General features: G+C 45.1%; 1 long non-coding RNA gene across 1 annotated transcript in view; it reads left to right on the top strand.

The window, feature by feature from the left end:
* The first annotated feature begins 792 nt into the window (after positions 1–792).
* The window catches only part of LOC141919262 (uncharacterized), a 67,042-nt gene continuing 45,192 nt past the window's right edge, over positions 793–22,642 (top strand). Inside the window, exon 1 of the long non-coding RNA XR_012621913.1 lies at positions 793–931. This is a non-coding gene — a long non-coding RNA (uncharacterized LOC141919262). The remainder of the gene's footprint in view (positions 932–22,642) is intronic.

Raw genomic sequence — 22,642 nt, 5'->3', positions numbered from 1 at the left:
AAGAGCAGCTTTTGATATGAAGAATGAGGAGAAACCCCAGCGTGTGTGCCTTATCAGCTGACTCTGTCTGGGCCGAGGTGGTGGGGCTGGATCCAGCCCTGCACGGGGCATCCTGGAGGAGTGTGGGTGAGAGCTGGTGTGGGCTGGGTGGGAGGCAGCAGGCACTGGGAGGGATGCATGTGACTGGTGACAAGCAGAGAAGCTGCCCCCCCTTTGCTCACAAGCGATTTCAAGGTGGCTTTGAAGTGGTCTGCAAGATTTTGAGCAGTTTTGGCTGGCCTCTGAAGGGAAACTTAGTGTCTGCCAGTGGAGACTCCAGAAGTGAAATAACATGCCTGGTGATAGCAAACCTCATGAGACAGATCTTTGGTGGGTGTAAATCAGCACCGTTCCCTTGGTCCCATTTAGAGCTATGCTGGCTTCCAGCCCGTGCTTCCAGACATCCTCCTAGGCGGTAAGAAGCACTGGAACAAATTCAGGTGTAATTGCTTCTCACAGAAAAAACTGTAAGGAAAGGCAGCTCGCTTAGTGAGGATAAATCTAGGTCTCTTTGTTTTCTTTTCCTTGAAGGAAAGCAGAGTTATGATGCAAAGGCAGAAAGATAGGAATGCCATAAAACAAGCAAACAAGGGTGGAAAGGTTTGCCATCTCATGGCCTTTTTTTCCTGCATCCTACTGCCACGTAGCAGCCAGCAAATGGACTTGAAGAAAACCTGAGGTAATGGCTGCATGAACAGCCCTTTAAAGAGCCTGGTCTAGTTCTCGTCATAATGTTGGTTTTTTTCACCAGTGCCACTCCATTGATTTTCACTGCAGTGACACAGCTGTAAAACAAGCTTAATGTAGTGGAGAATCAGACCTTATGTATCTAAATTTGTTTTTCAGAACTGTGCTTTTCTTACAGGGAAAAAGAAGTACCTCGAGTTTAAAGGTAAGCTCCAAATCTTCACCACACCATGAAGATTTGCAGATATAAATGCCATTTAGATGACTTTATAAAACACTGAAGTACTCCACAGCAGCAGAATTTAACCTTGGGATGTTCACTTGTTGTAATGTGATTAATGAGCTTTTCCCCATGCATAGCAGATATCTAAGCAATTTTTTGTGTATGGAAGTGGAGCAATTGTCCGGCTTTACGCAAATGAGGAGCTACTTCAGTGTTTGCCCTGTGAAGAGACTTCAGTTTCAATGGGCTTCAAGATTGCACTTTTGTGTTAAGTGGAACTGTGATCTTTTTCCAATGAGTGTTGCTATGCAGGGCCAATTTGTGACGTCCATTATTCTAAAATAAGTAACTTCTGCACAGCAGAAATATGCTCCACTTGCGCTGCTAATCTGTCTCTCACACAAAGACATGTTTGTAAGAAAAGTTATTTATTGCAAGTAATAAATGCAGGTTCTCAAAAGCATTTATAACTTACTTTCCAGAGTCAGAGTACTCCAGTTTGAAATAATTTCCTTTCAATTTTCTATATTTTCAATCTCTTTCCTGGCTGTTTTAGACCATATATTGCATACTTAATTATTCTCCAAAGGAGAATTTCAGCCACTGGAAATGGAATATACTTAGCAAAATTCTTCGTGCAAGACTCTGTTCTTCAGGTATCAACTACTGCCTGTTATAAGAGAGGAAAGCTGGCTCTGTTAAATAAGCATGTTATGTTGAAGTCTCCTGCCTCACCTGTGCAAATGATTATAGATTTCATCTGTGTAGTTTATGAGCTCTTCTCAGTCATTGGTATAACAGTCCTTCAAATGTCCTCTGGTGGAAAATGGAAACTGTAGTTAATGCTTACCCAGTTTGTCTGAAATCACAGAGGAAAGCTGGGATGCAGTGGGATTTGAAACCAGCTCATCTGTGTTTTTATATTGTATCTTTCCCTCTAGATAAGCTGCATCACTGTAAGAGCAGAGCGGTTTAAATTCTTCCCAAAAGGACCCAGAAACCTTAATTTCATTTGGAATCGTATGAGTTACTAGCTCTTGAGGACTCTACTTACTTGAGGAGTTTGTATGTTTTTTTGAGACTGTTCTCAAGAAGGTAAAATGCAAATATATCAATATTTGGAAGGGTTCATAGGGTTAGCTTGGCATTTCTTTGTGGCTTTGGCCATTGGGTACCATGGGACTTGGAAGTGCAACTGAATAACTCCATAGCAGCAAAAAAAGGAGTGGTTTGCACTCCTGTTTTACTCCTGTGTGAGGCTGGCTAAGAGATACCGACCCTTTTCCCTCCCATAGCAACAGCTGGCTGTGGATGTGCAGCTGCACAGCTCTTGCAGTGGGACAAGGGCTGACTCCATCCTTGTTGTGCAAAGAGTTTGCATACAGGATGAAGTACAGCTGCATCCCTCTCTTATTTAATAATCATGAGCAAATTTATAGCCATCCAAGTAGGTATGTGAATAATTAGCAAAGTGGAAAAGAATGTTTGTAGTAAATAATTAATCTGCTTAAAATCCCTACCTCTCCGGTGTGTTAGACTTACTGATGCCCTTATAGAGTGGGAGGAACTGCAGGCGTTCCTGTCATCTCTTTGCCTTTGGAGGAAGGGAGAAGTTATGGTTCAAAGCAGGGGATAAAACAACTGTTCCAAGGTCACACAAAATCTCTCTGGCAGTACTGGAATTATCCACATTTCCCTCTCATTTTCAAAAGCCTTCCAGGATTTCATCCTTTCTGGCAGACTGTGTTATTCAAAAGAGGTTTCTCCTGTTGTCTGAAAAATCACCTGCTTGACAGCTCCGTCCTCTGAGGAAACATCTCTTCATAACAAGTTTGCCTTGGTTTGGCTTGATTTTCATTTTTTCTTATAGCCCACAGCAAAACTTGCACTCCAGTGTAACTAGTTTTCATGAACTTCCCTGTAAAATGCAGGGCAAGCTGTGTTGACTGCTCCCTCTGGGAGTGGAAAATAAAAGACTGCCAGTCCCTTAGCAAGGTGTAAAGCCTGTGTGGGACCCTGGTTCAGCAACTGAGTTCACTGAGTGTAAGGAACTTGCACATGCATCAGGCACTGGGCTGTACACAGGGAGCTATATGTAGCTGATTGTAGAGGATGAGTTTGCGTGTGCAGCCATTTCCGAGGCATTGGTACATTGCTGTTTCAGCCCATTTTAACTGTGTGACATGTTGATGGCTGGCATGTGTTATCACCAAGTACAGTTATACTTACATTGCATATGGAAGCTTCTAAGTTCCTCCAAAAGACAGAACCTTCTGGGGATCTTTCCCTCCTCAGTAGTCAGGCTGCTCTAATCACTGTTTAAAGGAAGACTGCAAAAAGATGTGAGTTAATCTGTAAAGTCATGGCTTGCTTCTCTTTCACTTCCCTCCTCAGGAGATATCTCCAATATGAAGCTGATATTTATATATATGTAACGCCTGTGCCATGGCAGAGGCTCTCCTAAGTGAGTCAGGAATTTGTTGTGTACCCAGTTAGCACATTGCAGCCATGCCTGCTCTGTCCTGACAGCCTTAATTTCCATCTATGCCACTGGGAAGAGAGAAGAAAGCTCTTCCCTTGGTGCTGTCACAGCTAATATGCTGGCAAGGCTGGCTGCATCCATGAGGACAGGGGATGCCGCCCTTCCCCAGGGCATCTCCTGGGGTGTCGATCAGCACCCGTGCTGACGTGAACACCTGGGAATGACACAAAAGACAAACCTCACTGGGGTAACTGAAAAAAACACTTTAGACATCATACTGTGGTCACTGATTGTCCCAGGATTGGTTTGAAGCCAACGAGAAGAGGCTCCTCACTCCCCCGTGAGTATCTGCAGAGCTTCTGAATTCTCTCATGCTTATGAAGTTTGTGGATAACTTACCAAAACTTTTTTGGGCTTGTTCTGGAGGCTGGTAATCCAGCTATGCTTCCAGAAAGCTTGACCTCTTGCTTTGGGGTTGAGCTAGCAAGTATAAATGAGGGTTCAAGTTAGTTTACTGATCCATAAAAGAGGTGCTTTATTTTTTATAGCTATATATATGTGTGTGTGCGTGTGCATGCACACAGATATATAAAGAAGAAATATAGGCCGTTCCCATGGCCTCATCCCACTTTCCATGAAAAGAAGTGTTCCCCTGGAAGCTGTAGCCATTCAGGTCTTGCAATCTGCCACCTGTCAAAGCAATTTGAGATTTACTAGTGACAACTGAGTGCTAATGTCTGCCATCCTTGCCCTGCAAATAGCCGATGCATTCCAAGTCCCACCGCCCTTGGCTCTTACGTCAGCTCTCCTCCCCAAGATTAGTTCAAACTCAGCTAGTCACCCAGTGGCCATTTGGAGTGATTCACTCTTAGAAGTACATATCTTCGACACTCACTAAAACTTCAGAGGGAAAATGAGTCATTTCACATTATAGAAAGTCGTATCTTGCCCTTGGTATTTCTATGTATACATGAGTGATAATCATTTATTTTTAGATAAGTTTCTCCAGTATAAATGCTGCTTCCTTTGATAAAGGTCATCTTGAGAGCCACATGCTAATATTCTGCTTATTGCACAAATGCTGTAGGAGATTATTTATTTATTCGTGCATTTGCAGTAGTGCAGTTGAATGACAGGGAGCTACAGCAGTAGCTGATTGTTGGGAGTCAGCCTGCAGACAGGGTCCCTGTTGCTAGGCTTTTCTGTCAAATATATGTTCAATAATGCAGTGAAATCATCCCCTTTCTGGCATTTGCTCACAGTTTGAGTCACTTAGGTCTGCCTCCTAGAGCATCCGGCGATGACTGTTTTCAGGACACAGAAAATCCTGGATTTTCAGGGGGAGCCGTTAGACAAGTTATTTGTCACGGTGTCCTGGAGGAGATCTTAGCACTGGCTAACCAAGACCAAGCAAACAGATAAAGCAAAGCCTCGGGCCTCATTAGGTCTTGTCACCATCCCAACGAACTGGACCATTCAGCACAGCAGTTGTGGGTGGATGTGGTTTTTGTCCAAGCGTATCATTGTGCCTGTGCCACCCACAGCAGATCTTGTTGGGACCTGTGGCAGTTTTGAGACATGCCAACCCTGATATTGCACCCAGGTGCTTCAGGTGCAGCACCCTGTGGGTAACAGCCTCACTTGTTCTATAGAAAACACAGGAACACTCCTGCTGTGGGGTCATCTGTCCTCACCTCGGTCCACTCCCTGCTGAGCCTGCATGAGGCGGGCAGCACGAGTCCCTTGGCAGCATGAGTCCCTTGGCAGTTCCCAAGGGGCTCCGGCCCTCAAGCGAGCACAAACCTCTTCTACCTTCTCGAGATCTCTGCGGAGAAATGCAGGGAATACCATCTCAACATGTGAGGCATTTCAGGGGCCTGCCTGAAGGGAAGTGGGACAACTTTCTACTGCACTTAAATGTCTTTTAAAAAAGTCTCTCGAGTTTTATATACTTATGTTTGCAAATGTATGTTTATATTATAGATAACATGCAAATTGATATTTAAAAATCCAAATTCATAGTTATGTGTCCCAGAGGAGACATTTTTAAATTGTTGAGATTTTCTTCACTCACCCCCTGAACTGAAGATGATTTGGATACAATTCCTTGCTGAAGCAGCTTTCAGCCCAGTCATTAATGAATCCAGAACAGCAGAAACCGTTACATCAGGGGCTGTGTGTGGCTCAATAACTAGATGCTGAATGACTGGGGTGTTCAGTGTCCCCCGTGCCCACCCACCCCTCAGAAGCCTCCCTGGAAGCAGGGGTCAGTCCCGCCAGTTGCAGTGGCAGGACCCTGTTTCACAGCCCATAGTGGGGGACATGTTCTCACATTTTCAAAGCCTGGCCCCCTGGATTTGGACTGTATCCCTTGCAGTATCCCATGGTGTCCTTCAGCATGGAGGGAGGAGCAGGAGGGGAAATTGAGAAGCCATTCTCATCCCCTCCCAGGACAGTGTGTTCAGTTGAGCTGTCTGCTGTGCCAAGCTTGGCCTGTGTCTTTCTCATTTGAGCCTCCTGCCCTGTAGCATACATTTTTGGGGGAAATCCCAAGTGCTTGTTTTTCCCTCTGAGCTCCTCTCCTGACTCTCCTCTGGTCTCCAAGGCCAGAGTTTGTCCCCAGTCTGGAGCTGCTCTCCGGGTTCTGTTCCCCAGGACAGGTGTCCAAGAGGCAGTTCCCAATGCACCCAATAAAACCTGGTCCGAAGTGTGACTCTCCCTCCTTCTCATCCTCCAACAATTAAATGTAATTTTGGATATAAACTGTCCAGATTAAAGAGATATATGAGATATTTTACTATCCTGCTGGCTCCTAAGTTAAATAAACAGTATAAATCATGGAGCCAGATTCAGCTCTGACTGAACTTTCACATCAAGCTTTAGTCTGATGTTGAAATAAGGTGACATACCAATTTCAAGAATACTGACTTATCCCCTATTGGTGTTTATGTAAAGAGAGTTCAGCTCATGGACTTTTCCCTGCATCGTGGAGATACTGCCAATATTACTCAAAGTGGTGTTTGCCTGCTCTGTCTTGCACTGTTCACCAAATGTTCAGAGGGAAAACGGGTCTCAGATAGCATCTGTGTAGGAACTGTTTGAGCACAGATGTGATATCATTTTGGCTCAGGGTGACAGAACATAATTATCAGAAAACATTTCTAAGTAACAGGCTCATTGTCTCCTCTATTTAAAATCATTTCTGGCAAATGATCATTCAGGCAAAAGACCAGCCATCTTCTTATGGCAGAATAGATCTGTGTAATGAATATGCATGGTAAGGATATAGGACCTGAGTGAGAATCAAGTCTGCAAGACATCTGTCTACTTACAATGAAGCTTTCTTGCTACCTTACAGAGAAAAGAAGGAAAACCAAGAGAAAAGACAGACTATATACAATGGAAGATATATGCCCCAAATGTGACGTTTGGCAGTTTGACCATTTTTACTGCAACAGCAAAACATATTCTCAGCTGGCTTAGCAAAGGAAGTAAGGCAAATACTTTGCATGCCTCCATTAGGACATATTTATGTTTTATGTGGCTGGATGACATGAAACACTGGTTCTCATCTCTTTCTGTAGCTGTGAAAGCTGGCCATGTTGATGCTTCACTAGGCCTGCTGGAGTCAACACATCAGTGAGGACCTCTGTTGTTTGGCAACCACGGCCATAGAAATTACCAAAACAGACAAAGCAGTGTAGTGCTTCTTGGTATTTTCCCTGCCTGCAGTCCAGCTGCAGAGCACACTCTCCCATTCTGCTTCTCTGACATTTTTGACAGAGACAAAAGCTTTTCGAATCTTTTAAATGATTGCATTCGTAGTCTTCAGTGTTTTTAAATCCTTTGTGAGCACCTTGCTTGACCTTTGTATGATGGAGGACTTTGAATTTTATCTGCCAGTTCCTAAAATCAAGCACAACAGCTCTTGGTTGAACAGTATCTCTTATGAAAGTTTTGCCAGTCTAGATGTAAAGGCATTGAGTAACGGGGATTGCACGGTGTGCCTTAATAATGAATCCCTTGACTAATTGCTGTCAGTATGAGACATCTGCTAGCATAATGTTTTCCTGAATTTGGTTTCCAGCTGCTCGTTTTACCACTTCCTTGCCTGCTTTGTTAAGGAACCTTCTCCACTTTATACTGCTTCCTTGGCAAGGCACCTGGACACTTCCCTTTGGTGAGCTGACTAGAGATCCTGACTGAGCTCTTAATCAATGACAACCTTTGACATGGACCTATTCTCATTGCAGCTTGACAGATCAGGGGATGCATCTGCAAATGGAATTACGCATAAGACCCCATGGCCATGCATAGGCTTGTGCTCTTAGGGCTGGCCCCTGTGAGGTGCTTACCATGTCTGTGATGCTGAACACGCTCATGTCCCATCAAAATATTTGCTGGTGGAGGACATTCAGCATCTCTCAGGCAACCTGGGCACCTTGGATAATCAGCTTGTGTAAATGGAATTTACTGACACCCGGACTTTCCTGTCCCTGCCAAGCAAAGGGCTCTTGCATTGAAACAGCCACACTAGGGGTTGCCTCTTGGCCAGCCAGCAGCCTGTTTGAAGGTAATTAGTGAATCCTGGGAATATTACAGATGATTTATTGGGGCTGTTGTAATGGGGGAAATACAAGGAGGGAAAGAGCACAGTACGTACTTAGAAATAATTTGTGTTATTTATTTATTTATGGTTTGTTTGTTGGCTTGTTTTTTTGGTTTTGGTTTCCTTCTTAAAGCAACCCCCAACAGTCTTTTATTTGCAAAGAAACATGATGTACTTATCAACAGTAGGAACACAGAACTGTTTGTTGAACTGTGGCATTTTTAGCTTCTGCTCCCTTGAGCTGCTGATGAGACATTGAGAAATACTTGTTTAGTGGCCTTAGAGTTGTGTAAATCATTTTAGTCAACAAACTTGGCTGCTCTTTCAAGTTAATGTGCTCTTAAAATGTAACAACATTAGACCATTTGTTTTTGCAATGTTAATGTAAGTACTTTTGCTTATAAACAAGAAACATCTATAAAAAGGACTCTGCGAAGTGACAGTCAGTCCAGGGTGTGCAATAGTGCTCCTTCCACAGTGCCAGCCCTTTCCAGAGAATGAGTTAAATCACTGTCCTGCTGAAGTCTGTGGAAGTGTTTCTATTCACTTCAATGTAATCAAGATTTGGCACAGTATAAGAAAGCAAGCTCTGGGTGTCAACATACACTACCTCTCCCAGTTACACAGACATGCATTTTGGCCCTCTGACAGTGTACATTTTATAGTTAGACACCAGTTTATTAATGTAAATCCCAAAGCATTCCTTAAGTCCATAAACAAAAAATGAAGATGCAAACCCTAAAACTCTTCCATTAGGTCAGAATCTCCTTTTTCCCATCAATGACATTTGCCTATGCCATGGAAGTATTTCAGCAGCTTTCCTGCTATACAGATTATATCCTGCATTTTGCCACTTAAACTTCAGTCTTTTTTCCCTATTAAAGCCCTGCTGGGAGTATTCAGTCGTACAAAGTCTTTAAAGTTAGTGGCAAGGATTCTTATTGACTTCAGTGGAGTTTGGATCAAGGCCATATAATTAAACCACAGAAAAGGCTGTTTTGCTGTAGTATCTTTTTCTGGTTTAACAGGGTTACCTGGATAGGATCATATAATCTCCATCCTATATGGCTAATAAAAATGGCACTAAAAACTACTGAATCCAGCAAGTTGCTGAAAGGTTGTTGCTGTTATCGGTTGATTTATTTGTTGCCTCTCGAACCTATTTTTTCCTCCTTTTTTTTTTGTTGGCAAAACATCCTATAACTTTCCCTTTTACTTGGGTGACTGAGTTTTGCCAGCTGATGTCCTGGCTACATGGACTATATTCATATACCCCTGAAAGAAAGGTCTTTTGGTGATCTGGAAGAGGAGTGCGTCTTGTTCCCTATCCATCTTCTACCTCCATTTTGCACACTGGACTTCTCCCATGACAACCGAGAAGATGCTGGTACAGGCACGCTTAGTGGTGTGACAGACTGTTTTGTTGTGCTCATGCACAGGGAGTCTCTCCAGCTCCAGAGGCTTTAACCGTGCTGGAGGGCAGAGCTGCTGCTTGACCAAGAAAGGGTCTGATCTCGACGGTGGTCTCAGTCCTTCCCTGAGGACATGGCATGAAAGCTCCTGACCCTGATGTAAAAAAGCATGCAGCCTCCTCTGTTGTAGCTGTTGTCTATCAATCACTGTCTCTGGCCATAGCCCACTCCTCTGAAGTGTGTTTCATCTGTGGTAATAACAACCAGCTTCTGATTTGGGACTCAAACTTTTCCAAGGAGCCCCAGCTCCTCTCTGGAAGACAGTCAGTATGATTTCCTCCTTCTGTGATGTGCATCCTATGTATTTCTGAGCTCCCAGACACCTGAGCAGAGGGAGCCTGAGGAGGAAGAAACCCTCAGGGTCCGCAGCCCTATTGACAGACTCACAAGTAGAGGGCTGCAGGGAGAGGAGGGGAGGGGGAAGGACCTGGAGGACTGAAGGACTGTGATGTCCTCTCCTTTCTTGGAGAGGTGGGAAAACCAAGGTTTTTGGTTAAGTACAAGTGACCTGCCCATAGAGTCATTGCAATGTGCTAAATAGCGTATGTAACACTGCAAATAACAATTCTTTTGATTACACCATGGTGTGAGGGGCAGCGGTTTTTACCCTACCTGAGCTGCATTGCTGGAGAGAAGGGAGGCTGCTGCCCACAGACCTGAGCAGTGTGTCTGGGAGCACCAGGGAGGTCTCCTCTATTCCCCATTCCCACGCCTCACACAGGAGCTCTGCTTATGGCTGTCTCCTGAGTCAGCCTCAACAGCACAAGGCATAGAGGGGCTTTTGGAGAGGCTTTGACATTGTGTCACCAGCCTCCAAGAGCAGCCAGGCCTCCTTCTTTTGGAGCTGCCTCTGAAGGAGGAGGAGGAGAACAAGGAGGAGGAGAAGGAGGAAGAGGAGGTCTCAGGGCTCTGGTGGCCTGAGCAGAGAAACAAAAGCAAAAACCAAAATGGGGAGATCTATTTCCCATGGAAAATGATCAAAATGAAAGGTTGCCAAGCCTGTCCCTGCTGCATCCGCAGTGACTATAAAGATGAGGGTGAGGTAGCTACTTTCAAAGGGGGAGGGCAAAGGCCAGAAGTTTGGGAGGACACCTGAGGATGGCATTCAAATAAACAGCAGGTAGGGGAAAGGAGTGGCTGCTATCTTCAATAGTGCAGACTCCATAGAAAGGAGAGAGAGAAAATTCAGAGGGGTAACAGGTAACAGGAGCGACAGAGGGTGGAAATGCCCAAACCACGAACTGCTGGGGCTGGATGTGAGGAAGAAGAAGTGAACAACCCTTGTGAAGGAAACAGCAAGAGGAGGATTAGCAACAAGCTGAGTGTGAAGGGGTGACTCAGTAGTGATGCCTCCATTACGAAAGCAGCTGAGGAGGAGTCTTGAAATGCTAGTGCAGGGAGGAAGAGGTCAGGCATAGGTAGAAGAAAGGAGGAGAAAATAAATGCGATAAAACCTTCTGATGAAAAAAAAGTCATCTCCCTACCCAAAACTGTAAGCAAATGAATTCAGAGCTATTCGTGGCACTGACATCAGTTCTTTGCTCCTGAAACAATAATGAGAATAAGGGGAGAAAGTGGGAGGAAAAAGAGAAAATTAAGGAAATTAAATTTTGGCAGTAAAATTTATCAGGACACTTAGGTACTTCTGGAAATGTTATTCAAATTTCCCAAGGCTGTGGCTCAACGAGATAGTAAAACAACTTTCAGGGCACCTAGCACTGACCCAAATCCGTTGCAACCATACAGCACAAAACAGTGATCTGTTATTTTGAATCCCCTTGCTGCTTCTTATTCACCAGACAATGTGGTTTTGGATGAGTTAACATTATTAAATCATCTTTCGTGCTAGATCAGGTGCTACACGTCCTCCTGAAACTGGCGCGAGGCCAGGATGACAGAGTAAAGCTGCACAGACATTGGCCATGTGATGTGACTAATTCCATGGGGAGGCAACTGTGTGGGAGTGACTGCTAAGGCTCAGCTTTGTCCTGCCAGGTGACCTGCTAGCATGGAGAGCTGATGCTGATGGCGACAGAGCCACAGCCTTCGGGGCCAGAAGCCTGCTGGTAGGTGATGCCAGCAGCTCTCGAAGGCCAAATATGCAATGAGCTCTGTGTGGCAGGGGGAGCAATGGGACTTTGGGAAGCCCCTCGGTGCCCAACTTCCATTGAAATAAATACGTTGGGAGATTGGGATCTTTTGAAAACCCTGCTGGATGCCTTTACAAATGTGCCTCTGGGTGCCTAATTCTCACCAGAAACCACTCGAATTGTGAAGTTTCTCCATCGCTTTCACAGACTCGAGAGTCACCTTACCCTGTGGCCATGCTTCCCTGGGCTGGGCTGACCTGCTGGTCCTCACCTCCCAGGAATGCCTTTGGCTGGCAGCTTGGAAGATGTCATCAAGGAAAATTAGGACTTGCCTAATTCCCAAGGGCTCTGAATGGCCCTTCTCCTCCGAGGGTTTCCCTTGTTGCAGGGATGAGGAACTCAGGGAAGTTGCGGCGGCTGCACTGGCTGAACACCACCCCTCTCTGGGCCAGGGCCAGGGCTGTGGTGTACAGGAGAGGCCTCCCTGACAGAGGCTGAAATCAGCTGTGACCCTTCATCCTGGGAGAAGCTCTGCAGAGCCTGATGGCAGCTTGCAGGGGTAAAGGAGTGCCTCTTTAATAGCAGGACATGGGCAGTTTCAAGGTTTCCTTTGGCAATCCATAGTTCCTGGAAACTGGCAGTATATATTTTGGGGTGCTCTGCAGAGCAATGATATCATCAAAGGCACCTTAGGGTAGAAACTTGGTTGCTGCGACAAGCTCCAAGGATAGTGCAGCGTAGACAGAAAGCGTGTCCTTTTGAAGAATTTACTATCATGAAACTGAAAGATTTTTACACTTCAACAAGCTGAGGACCTTGAAAGAAGACTTTCAAGGCAGAAAGAGAAAGCCCCCGAGGTGAGCTCAGGTCCATGAGGGACATTACTAGTGCTATGTCAACATGACAGGGATGCAAGGTCAGGTGAGGTTAGCTCTAATGGCACACAGTTAACAGGATGCCTGGGGAGCCGACGTGAACAGGGCGCTCCAAGTTGCTAATGCCTTCATCTGGGTCAGCAACTAATAGTCAGACACTGATTCACAGATCTTCCCTTCCCTGAGAGGTCCTGTAAATATATGTATTTTTTTAAACTGTGAGGAAATGAATGGCCATGCTGAGGATTAAGTGCTCCTCACGTCTGACCTCAGGCATACTGGCTTTACCCCAGCCCAAGCTGCCTGCTGCCGAGGCGCTCCTCTCTGTCTTTCTCCACATTCTACCCTTGCCCTTTCCCCTGCTCCCTTCTCCTCCCTCCTCTCCCCATGTGGGGGCCATCCAAAATTGAGTTCCTGCTCTGGCATGGAGTGGGGAACAAGTGTCGAAATCCTTCTTTTTTTTTTTTTTTTTTTTTTCTGAGAAATACAATTCTTGCTTACTGGCCATCTTATTCTCAGTATATCCCCTGCTGGACACCTCGCCCCTTTCCCTGATCCCAGCTCTGCACAGCTGCACAAAGATGTTGGTGACATTGCAGGAACAGCCTCCCCCAGGGTCTTGGTCTGGCCCTGGAGGCACCTCACTGGTGCCAGCTTCTGTGCTCAGGAGATCCCTGCTTGCCACAGCTTGAACTGGTTGGCATGGAGGCCAGCTAGAGCCCACTTGCACCCACCGCTGGGGGGGCTGTATCCAGCTCATGCTCTGGGCTACATATGTGCACACCCTAAATCTTCACAGGGCTTCTGGTAAAACCCTTCAATTGAAGAAATGCTGTTATTCACTTTTTTGGGGGCTATTCCAGTTCAGAATTTAAATACTGCAACAGAGGTATCAACAAATTTCAGCAGGATCCTTTAATCTAGGTCTCTTGGCTTCCTTCTCATGCCCAATTGCTCTCTCCTCCAGAGCCTGGCCATTTCTGAAAAGGACATGTCCTTCAGGGCAACATTTTATGCCTTTCTTGATGTCTTTTGTTTGTCCCCTAATGTAAACTCTCTCTGTGACAGGCTTTTAGCATGACTCTTTCTGTGATAAGCTGTTTAGCTTTTTTTCCTTTGGGTTTTGTCTGTAACAAAAATGATTTGCCATTGGGAAGCCTTTCCTTGCCTTTTTTTAATCCCAAATTTCCTGCCTCTTGTCATCTTTATACTTCTTTTCTCCTAGGCTGCCCTCTTTATGTGTGTTTGCTGCTGCATTGCTCTTCTCCATCAAGCTGATGTTCTGAAGTTTTTCTGGGGAAAAGAGATTATTTCCCAAACCAGGTTGGTCAGAAAAACCCACTGAGTAAGCAGAATTTAGACCAGCTGAAGAACACAGCTTATTTTATTGATGGAGGACATTAAGATAAATCTTCCAAATGACCCCCTTCCAAATATAAGTTTAGTCTGCTTTAGGGGACGCTACTGACATAAATCAGCCAGTTTAGCTGCTAGTAAAGGCTTTGTAGTGTAGACAAGTACTCCTAGGTGAAGCCGACTGAAGTGCCAGTGGTTTGACTCAATTGCTGTATGTCAGTTAGGTAAGGTCACTGCTTTATTCATGCAGCGTTTCTGCAGATTCATGTAGACCCCCCAGGGAGTGAAGCTCTGCAGCGAACCTTTTTGCGTTTGTTATTTTCACATCCTGGGTGTCTTCTGGCAGTCATCATATGCATCACTGCTCGATTCCAGCCTCTCGTGTTCTCAAGTCTCCTTTACAAGCAGGGTGGGATCTGGCTTGCGGAGCTTGGGGTTGTCTGGGCTTGAGTGAAGTGAATCATCTTCACAGAGTAAAATCCCTTCTCCACCAACGCTGAACTGCAGCAAGCCATTCCTATTCAGCAAAGCACATAAGCCAATTTTTGGCTCCATTTCTATTCAGCAGAATGTTTAACTGTGAGTTTAATATTAAACTCATGCTCAGATCCAATGGCTTATTATTGGATTTACATGAATGTCCACAGTACATCACTGAATGAGAAGTGGATTGATTACAAGGAGGGGGGAGCTTTGCTGAGCTGGGTTCAGACAGAAGAGTGGGGCACTGCTGCCCCAAGGTTTCCCCCCTCCACCAGTTGTGCATCCAACAGTTTATTCCCAGGGCACAATGTTGATATTTTAGTCTTGCTCATCAAGGAACATTTTTGTAGTGTTGGATTCGCCAGATGAAATGGCCTGAGGCGTTGCTCAAGACCTTGGTGAGCATCTCAGCTTTGCTGTGTGGGAAGGGTGATGGCAGCTGGGTGATCCCATGCAGCATGCAGAGGGCATCCCTCTACGCACCTGGTTTTTCTCATCTCCGGCTTCAGATGGTGGAGATGGAGGAGGCATGTGAAGCACAGTGGGCTGGTTTAACTGCTTTTCCGTAGCAGATTTCACACAAGCTCAAAAGGGTAGAAACTGAAATACTAAGTTGCTGCAGTGTGTTTTAGAGAAGGGAAGAGGTGATAGCTCCATTTGTACACCACGCAAGAGCAGTTTGGGCAGGGCATCTCATGCCTGCTGGTCTCTGTGAAGGGGTTCTTGCTATCTGTAAAGGAGATTCCTCCCTCCCTGTTTACTCCTTGTAGAAAATGCTAAACTGAATATGTTTTTAGAAGCATACTGTCTTCACAAAGTCCTATGATTTAGACAGATCTCTTCCTCTAAGACAGGAGATGACATTGTATTCATGAAATGTTTTGCACAACCCTGTCTTGTCTTTAGCTGCTTGCCATAAAACATGCTAATGCCTTGCAGAGCTGCATTTCTGTCTCAATTGCAGCTAAGATGAACACAGCCCAGTGTCATGATAAAACTGTTGTACTTGTCCCTAAAGCTAGACCGCAGAAAGTGTAAAAACGTCTAATGAGCTGAGCAGGGTGCAGTACAAGAGACGGGGTCTGTAACAGCTAGTCCACACAGAAGGGAATACAGGAAGAGCTGTTATGAAGGTCATGCTGTTGGCATTTGATCAGTTAAAACTGGATCCTAGGTAATGCAACACTTCTGCAAGCTATCATCTTGAGCCCTGAGCAAAAGCTGGACACTGCATAAAGATTGATGCTGTCAATCCCTGAGTGCTGACAAAGATCCCAACTCTATGAACACAGACCAAGCTCTCAACCTTTGCACCTCCTTTTTCCCAGCTTTTACAATGGCAATAATAATAGTTGCTAACCTCCCAGCAGTGTGGCATTGGCTATGTTTAAACAGTGCTTTAAACAGAAAGTCTGAGCACACTTGGTGAAACTCCATTTTAATTGCTTATGGGCTTAAATTCAGCAATTGTTTTTTCCAGTGTTCCCACTGTATCCATTAGCCTGAGAAATCTGCACCCTCTCTGACATGCAGTGGCATCAGGGGACGGATCTGTGACTTCCAAGGGTGCAAATCAGAAGCCTTTCCTTCAACTGAGCAGGGGTGTGCCATTGCTGGGCTGTGGTAAGTGAGAGGACGTTCACCACAGACTGTTACGATTTGTAGAGAAAAAACATAGAGCTTAGTCATCAAAAACAGGGGTTAGTCATCAAAAACAATCTACCTTCCTCTTAAAATATAAAAAGGCTTAAAAGTTTGGTAAGGTTTACAGGGCATTAAAAAACCACTGCTATTACAATTGCCGGCATTAATTCTCATCAGGTAGCCTTCCTTCCCCATTTGATGCAGAGACTTACAGCTTCATGTTTGTTGCCAAATGCTTTAGCCCTGGTGCCCATAAAAGGTTTCTGCTGTAACTGTCTTGTTATCAAGCCATCAATGTCCTGACACTTCCTAGTGATTAATCCTGTGTTGAAATGAAATTAAGTTTCCATATATTTGGCAGAATGACCCCAGGACTTCCTATTTGGGGAATACAAAGAATAAAGCATCTGCAGCCTACAGGAAGCCAGAGTCTCTGATTTCCTGCAGAGGCAGAACAAGAACAAACAGAGAACACATATTTCACAGCGGCAGTCGAAAGTGCACGTAAGAGCCCTGGCGGCCCCCATGATGAAAACAATTAGGAGGGGGAACATCCCTGGTCCCAAAATTATTTGTGGGTGTTTTGTTACATACACAATATGCCATTAGAAAATAGATGTAACTCAAGTTAATGTTTTTTCCAGGTGACTATTAAACTTTCCCTTGGCATCTGTCTTTTGGTTTACATCAGCAAGATTGTACTTGTAAAGCAAGTCAGTTTTACATTGCCATTTGCTATGTTAGGCTCTCTAAATCCATTTGTCCTTAGGAAAACACAGTGACATTTTCTTTGATGGCTTTGTTTAAATGAGTCAGGCCAGATTCAGGCTGATGTAAACTCCAGTGAAAGGGGCAGGAGGTGATAAGGCAGCAAATCCTACTTGCAGCCTAGCTCTGACTTGCAATGAAAGGCACATGGGGAAGTGGAGGCACCAGCCTGCCTTCTGGGGCTGTGCAGCACAGTTCCCCTAAGAGAGAAGCATTGCTGCCTCTACAATGCAATTTAGCAGCCCTACACTCACAAGAGGAAAAGCTTCCAAGTGCTTCCAAATCGCTGGCTACGCCTTGCACTAATGGGCATCATCAGCTTAAAATGAGACCTCTGTCTGAATAATGTTTCTACCTTGAATATATATACTTGCATGTGTGCATGTGTATATATAGATGTGCGTGTGTGTATGTATAGGCAGAGAAAAACCTGTTCTGTTTACCCACCACATTGTTGGGATTATCTTGGTTGTTGTAGTGTATCTACTTAGCTTTGTCAGATGGTTCTCACTCCTTTGCCATGGCCGGTTTTGCCAGTGTCAATGGTTCTGTTGCTGCTGGTTCTTGTCAAAAGAAATAGTCTTATTTCTGTCCTGCAGAGGCACTGTATTACCAGAACCCCTGTGTCTAAGAATATCTTGTTTCCTACACTTTTATATCAGTCAAGCCTCTTTCAATGCTTCCTAATCCACACTGGAGTGAAAGAGGGGAGACCTAGATGCCGCAGGATATTAGGCTTGCTGTGCTTCTGTGGGGAAAGGTCTGTCTGGTGGCTGGTTAAGACATCTGTCCTTCAGCAGGCAGAAATGTGGCTAGCGTGATTCCCTGGAAAGTTACTTGTCCTGGCATTTTTAATAAATGGCTGTCTAGAAACAAAAGGCAAACTGTTGCTCTCCTTTAAACCATGACTCAGTACAGGGAGCTGGTTTTGAAGCTCCAGATCTGAGAGAAGACTCGAAGCGTCCAACCACGATATTTTTCTGAAAGGGCATCTTTAACTTTTTCTTTGAGATGTTAGCCTTAGAGTGGATATTTCTGTAGCCCTGAAAGTATCAAATGCATGAAGAACACAGGATGTGGCTCACAGGTCCTTACTGTGGTGACATTGAGAATATCATGTTATATCAAACAAGTCCCAAGAGACCCGTAGAGAACTGTGAGTGAACTAAGGACAAGTTTACACCACAAAATGCTGCTTGCCACTGAAATGCTAGAGGCAGTGGGAATCAAAGCTGGTCTGCCCACATGGCACAGGGAATATTTACTGGATGCTGTCTAGACACATGGACTTGGCGACTGCCTGGAGTTAATAAGCCCTTTTTCTTAGTTCATGCTCTTGTCATATGGACTTTGTTTCCCCTGAAGTCTGATAAAAGGCTCAAGGAGTACCTGTTTGTTCTAAAATCTTCAGGGATCTGGGGACACAGCAGGGAACAAGGGCATTTGCAGAGAGAGACTAGATCCGCAAGACACTCACGCTCCAATTATGCGTCTGCAGGGAGTTGGGCTACACTACCTTTTCACTTTGTTCTCTGCTCTGAGTTTTACAAGGCACCATGTGTCCCTGTGTCTGCCAGTGGGCTGGTTAAGTCTCTCCCAATTATTCTAGAATGAGTAATGTACAGACCAATCTACGCAGTGCTGCCAGCTCTTGTGATTTTGTAAGTCTTGCAATATTTGCTTTTTGTTCTCTTGGTTTGCTCCCAAATTAATGCAGGGGAATTTCTCTTCCATTAGCAAACAAGAGGAGGGGGAAAAAAGCACTCCAGGTGTCCAGTCTACCTGGCAGGAAAGGAAAGCCAGAACCTGTGACACAGGAACCCCCTGGCTGTTAGAGCTGGGGTCACACACATCACCCCCACAAAAGCTGCAGGTCCATCACTGCACTGTGGATATTGTTGTAAATAACCCCTCCTCAATAAATCAGGCTATTAAATGACTGCTCTTCCCTCTCACTGCCACCCACCCCAATCCATGCATTGTCTCATCATTCTTTTCTCTTACAACAGTTGTGCTTTCCTGCAGAGAGCTGCTGGTGGTTTTCCACTCTTCCAGGGGAAAGCCTTCAGGCAGAGTGCTCCCCTCCCCATGCAGAGGTGCCCACAGACAGATGCAGCAGAGCCCAGACTGAGCCTCAACAGCCAGGAGAGGAGGCCAGCCAAGGCAGACCTCTTAAAATAGGCAGCTGACCTCTTTGGCAGGTCTGGCCTGAAGAGAGCCCAGTGGAGAGACCAGGGCTACCTTGCAGCATCTTTCCTCAGCAAACGTGAAGTGCTGCCTGAGTGGTGGACAGGCCTCTCCAGAGTGCATGAGTGCCATGGGTGGGAGCTGCTGCTGCTTGCCCCATCCTGCACAGGAACCACACACCTCTGCTGTTTTCAGCAATGAATGCTCCTTGACCATCAGTCATGGCTAAGCCTCTCAGCCACCCATTCCAATACAGATTTCCTGTATTATACTGTCAAATCCCACATGCTGTATGAGAGGCACATGGGACACGCTTTTCTTGTATGCTTTTGCCATCTGGCCATCGCTTGCAGCAGAGGCTCTCTCCGCATGTGTGACTTAGCAGTCCAGATGTCCCTTGTTTGCAAACCCTTCGGGCAGCCCCGTGACCAAGCATGCTGCCCTGGCCTACCTTGAGCATGGTACAGTCCCCAGGCTAATCCTTATTGCAGCAACACTTCAGTTTTGGTCAAAGGGAGCATTAACTCTCGTTGGCCCACCTTTATCTCAAGAAAGATCTTTCTTTAAGGAAAAGGTAGCTGGATTGCAAAGTTTGCTATATACAAACTCAGATTATCTTGTTCAGCAAGTTTGTACTTTTATTCTTCTACTTCTTGTTAAAACCTACCATTGTGAGTGAATCAGTGAATCATAGACATGATACATATCTGGAGATGGAAAAGACATTCTGCTGCTGCTTCTGTTAGTCAAACCTTGTTCCTTCCATGAGCACATCAGGTATAGGCATCCCCTTCCCTTTCTCTCTCACTGACACCAAGCTCTCCTGGCTGTGGCTCTCAGGCTTCACACGATGAGAAGCAGTAGTTACCTGTGGCACCACTGTGACTACCAATGTTTGCTATGTAAGCTGTAACGTTGTAAAACACCTCAAGATGTTTTCGAGTAGGTAACTGGAAGTAACTGTAAAGCTATGACAAAAAGCCTTGACAAAATTTCAGGCATCTGAGCTCTATTGCTTCACGTCTACACAGGGATAATCCCATGGAAGTCATCATCACTGATATTTAACGTGCACCACAGATGGAAACTGCTGTAGTTTGTTCAGTAGTGTAACTCTCCTGATGTAATCATTACCCAAGAATTTCATCAAAATTACTGTTGTGTTACAAAGGTCTCAGTGAACAGAGAATCTGCCTGATATGTCGGAAGTGATGTTTTCCTGATAAAGCACATAGAGTGCCAAGCAAGTGTTCTTTTCATTTACTCCTCTTCTACCCCAATGTAACTCTATTAATTCGACAATTACAGGAGGGGTGTGAATCTCCTTTATGATTTTTGAAATTGATGACATGTGGGTTTCCTGCAGCTTAGCTGTGATTGTTCAGCAAAAATTAACTCTACACAGAGCTGATGAAACTGCACGCACCAGGGTCATTAACAGGCAACAAGCAACCAAGTCTTGTTTGCATAGTTTCAGAGACTGGTCAGAGTTGGAAACTCATAAATGAATGATAAGATCCTTTGAGGAATGAGAGTGTTAAACTTTCTATCATTAGCCAGTCTCTAGCCTGAGTAGGGACTGCTGTGGCAAGAAACTTTGGGATAACTCCAGTCCATCCCTTGCTCAGTAGCAGAGAGGAAATCAGCTCAGGGGAAGGTCTGACCCTGATCTCATCCTGGGGTCCTTGCAACACCATGCAAGGGACATTTTTGCCTTGCCTTTTGATGCTGTGACCCTATCTCTTGTATTGATTTTCATGTGCCTTGGGTCTGAAAAGAAGTTGGGATTTTCTGTTTACAGTTGGAAATGTGCAGATCACTTTAAAGCTTTTATCCTAGAAAAACACACTCTAGAAGCAAAATACCTTGCTGGATCTTGTGTGAGGTTTCATGTAGTTTATACAATGCCTGATGCAATAAAAAACTTTGAAGTTTGAATAGGGAAACTTCTGGCCTGCACTGCAGGTCTGGCTGATAGGGAGCCCTTCTGTGCTTCAAAGCTTTTAGAAAATGTCAAACATTTTGAGTTAATTAGGGTTAGGATCTGCTTCACTGTTTGAATTTGTGACAGCAGAGAGTTAAATAAAGCTTTGCTTACGAAGTCTCTCACTTGGAAATACACACAAAGCTGTTCAGTGTTAATTCCCAAGTTTGCTTTAAGGTTTTTGGGTAAACATTTTCTCTCCTCTCAATCTCTGTGAAGGAGCTCTTCCAGGTCTTTATTTGCCTTCCTTTCACAGAAGAGTTTGTCTAGGCTTGGTGGGGATCATGCTAACTTTGCCATCAAGTCTGCAAGAAGACCTTTAAAACAGTTTCTAGTTGTGTACCAGCTCTTCAGAATGTTTGCTAACGGAGGGCTGGAGATTCAGATTTAATAGCAGTGCTGATATGATGAACTAAGAGTTTACAGATGACTTCTGACAGCGTTCAGAGGGAGTATTAAGGGAGGTTCACCACTTTCAAGTTGAAAAAAAGCATCCAAGACTGTGACCTGAGCTAGATGATAGTGTCTTGGTTAGGTTTATTTGTGAATTTGTTACTAGCCCTATAGCAATTTTACAGAGAAGATCTGTAGTCCTTCTTTATTGTTAGGGGGAAGACACTAAAACACAAAAAAGAAAATGTATCCTGGAGTGATGTGAGCAAACTCACTTCTCTGTGCCATTTAAAGGGTTAATCAGAATATCTTAGGCCACTAAGACAGATATGAAACCTTTTGTCTTCTCAGGGCCTGACATGTGGGGCTGTAGAGAGGCAGGTCTCATCCCCACCTTATGACATGAGACTGAAGGAAACCACTTGGCCAGTCACAGTTGGTGTCCCTCACTCCACCAGGAATCTATGGGACTGCAGCCCAACACCTTTTGGGAAGCCTCTTCAAGGTAGTTCCCAGCTGCTCTGGCAGCTTCTCCTCTCTCCCATGACCATGTGCCAGCATGTGGCCTTTTGCACAAGTGGTTATCATCTGTGCCTGGAGAAGGAGCTCCCTCATCCCCACACCCTGCTGTGATTGCCACAGTGCAGGGTTTTCACCAGGCAGGCCACACGTTCTGCTGCTGAAGGCTGCAGTCCAAGTTTTCCTGGTGACTGTGAGCCCAGCCTCATACTACAACCCCCAAACCCTACCAAGCCATGTCCACAGTGCCACTAATGGCTTACCTATCAGTTGTAACTGCTTAGGAGGTACAAGCAAATTTCTGTGTCTCCTATGAGACGTCTTGCCCCAAGGTGTTGCCTTGGATGGGTTGGAGCCCCTGACTGCAACATAGCATTTTCCACTGACTGACTGGAGGAATCTGTCCTGCTCCACCACATGAGAGGCCGTTCCCCTGTTGTGTTTTTATCAGATGTGTCAGAGGCACTGGGGGTGAATAGAAGATGAGACAGCACTGGGGACCACACCAGCTGGTGAGTCACGCCAGGGATATTCCAAGCGGTTGAACTCCCCTCACTTACACATCCTGTCTGGAAGGCATGTTCAGCTCTTCACAAAGCATTTGTCCCACAGTACAGCAGGGGAATAAACTGTGGGCACCCTGCCTTATCAGCCTTAGCCTTTTCATTAGGATGAAATAGCTAAATGGCCTTTGCTAAGAAGCAGCTGATTTCAGCAAAAATTTACTGGAAGCCTGGCCCAGAAGTGAGAAGTCGCTTTCAAAGATGTTGCAAAGTGAATGTGTTGTCCACAAACTAAGACCATTTGTAGTTGTAATATCCACTACTAATT

The sequence above is a fragment of the Strix aluco genome, chromosome 2 (genome assembly GCF_031877795.1).
Source record: "Strix aluco isolate bStrAlu1 chromosome 2, bStrAlu1.hap1, whole genome shotgun sequence".
NCBI classification, from domain to species: domain Eukaryota; kingdom Metazoa; phylum Chordata; class Aves; order Strigiformes; family Strigidae; genus Strix; species Strix aluco.
The sequence above is the reverse complement of the archived record's forward strand: the minus strand, read 5'-3'. Positions and strand labels throughout refer to the sequence as shown.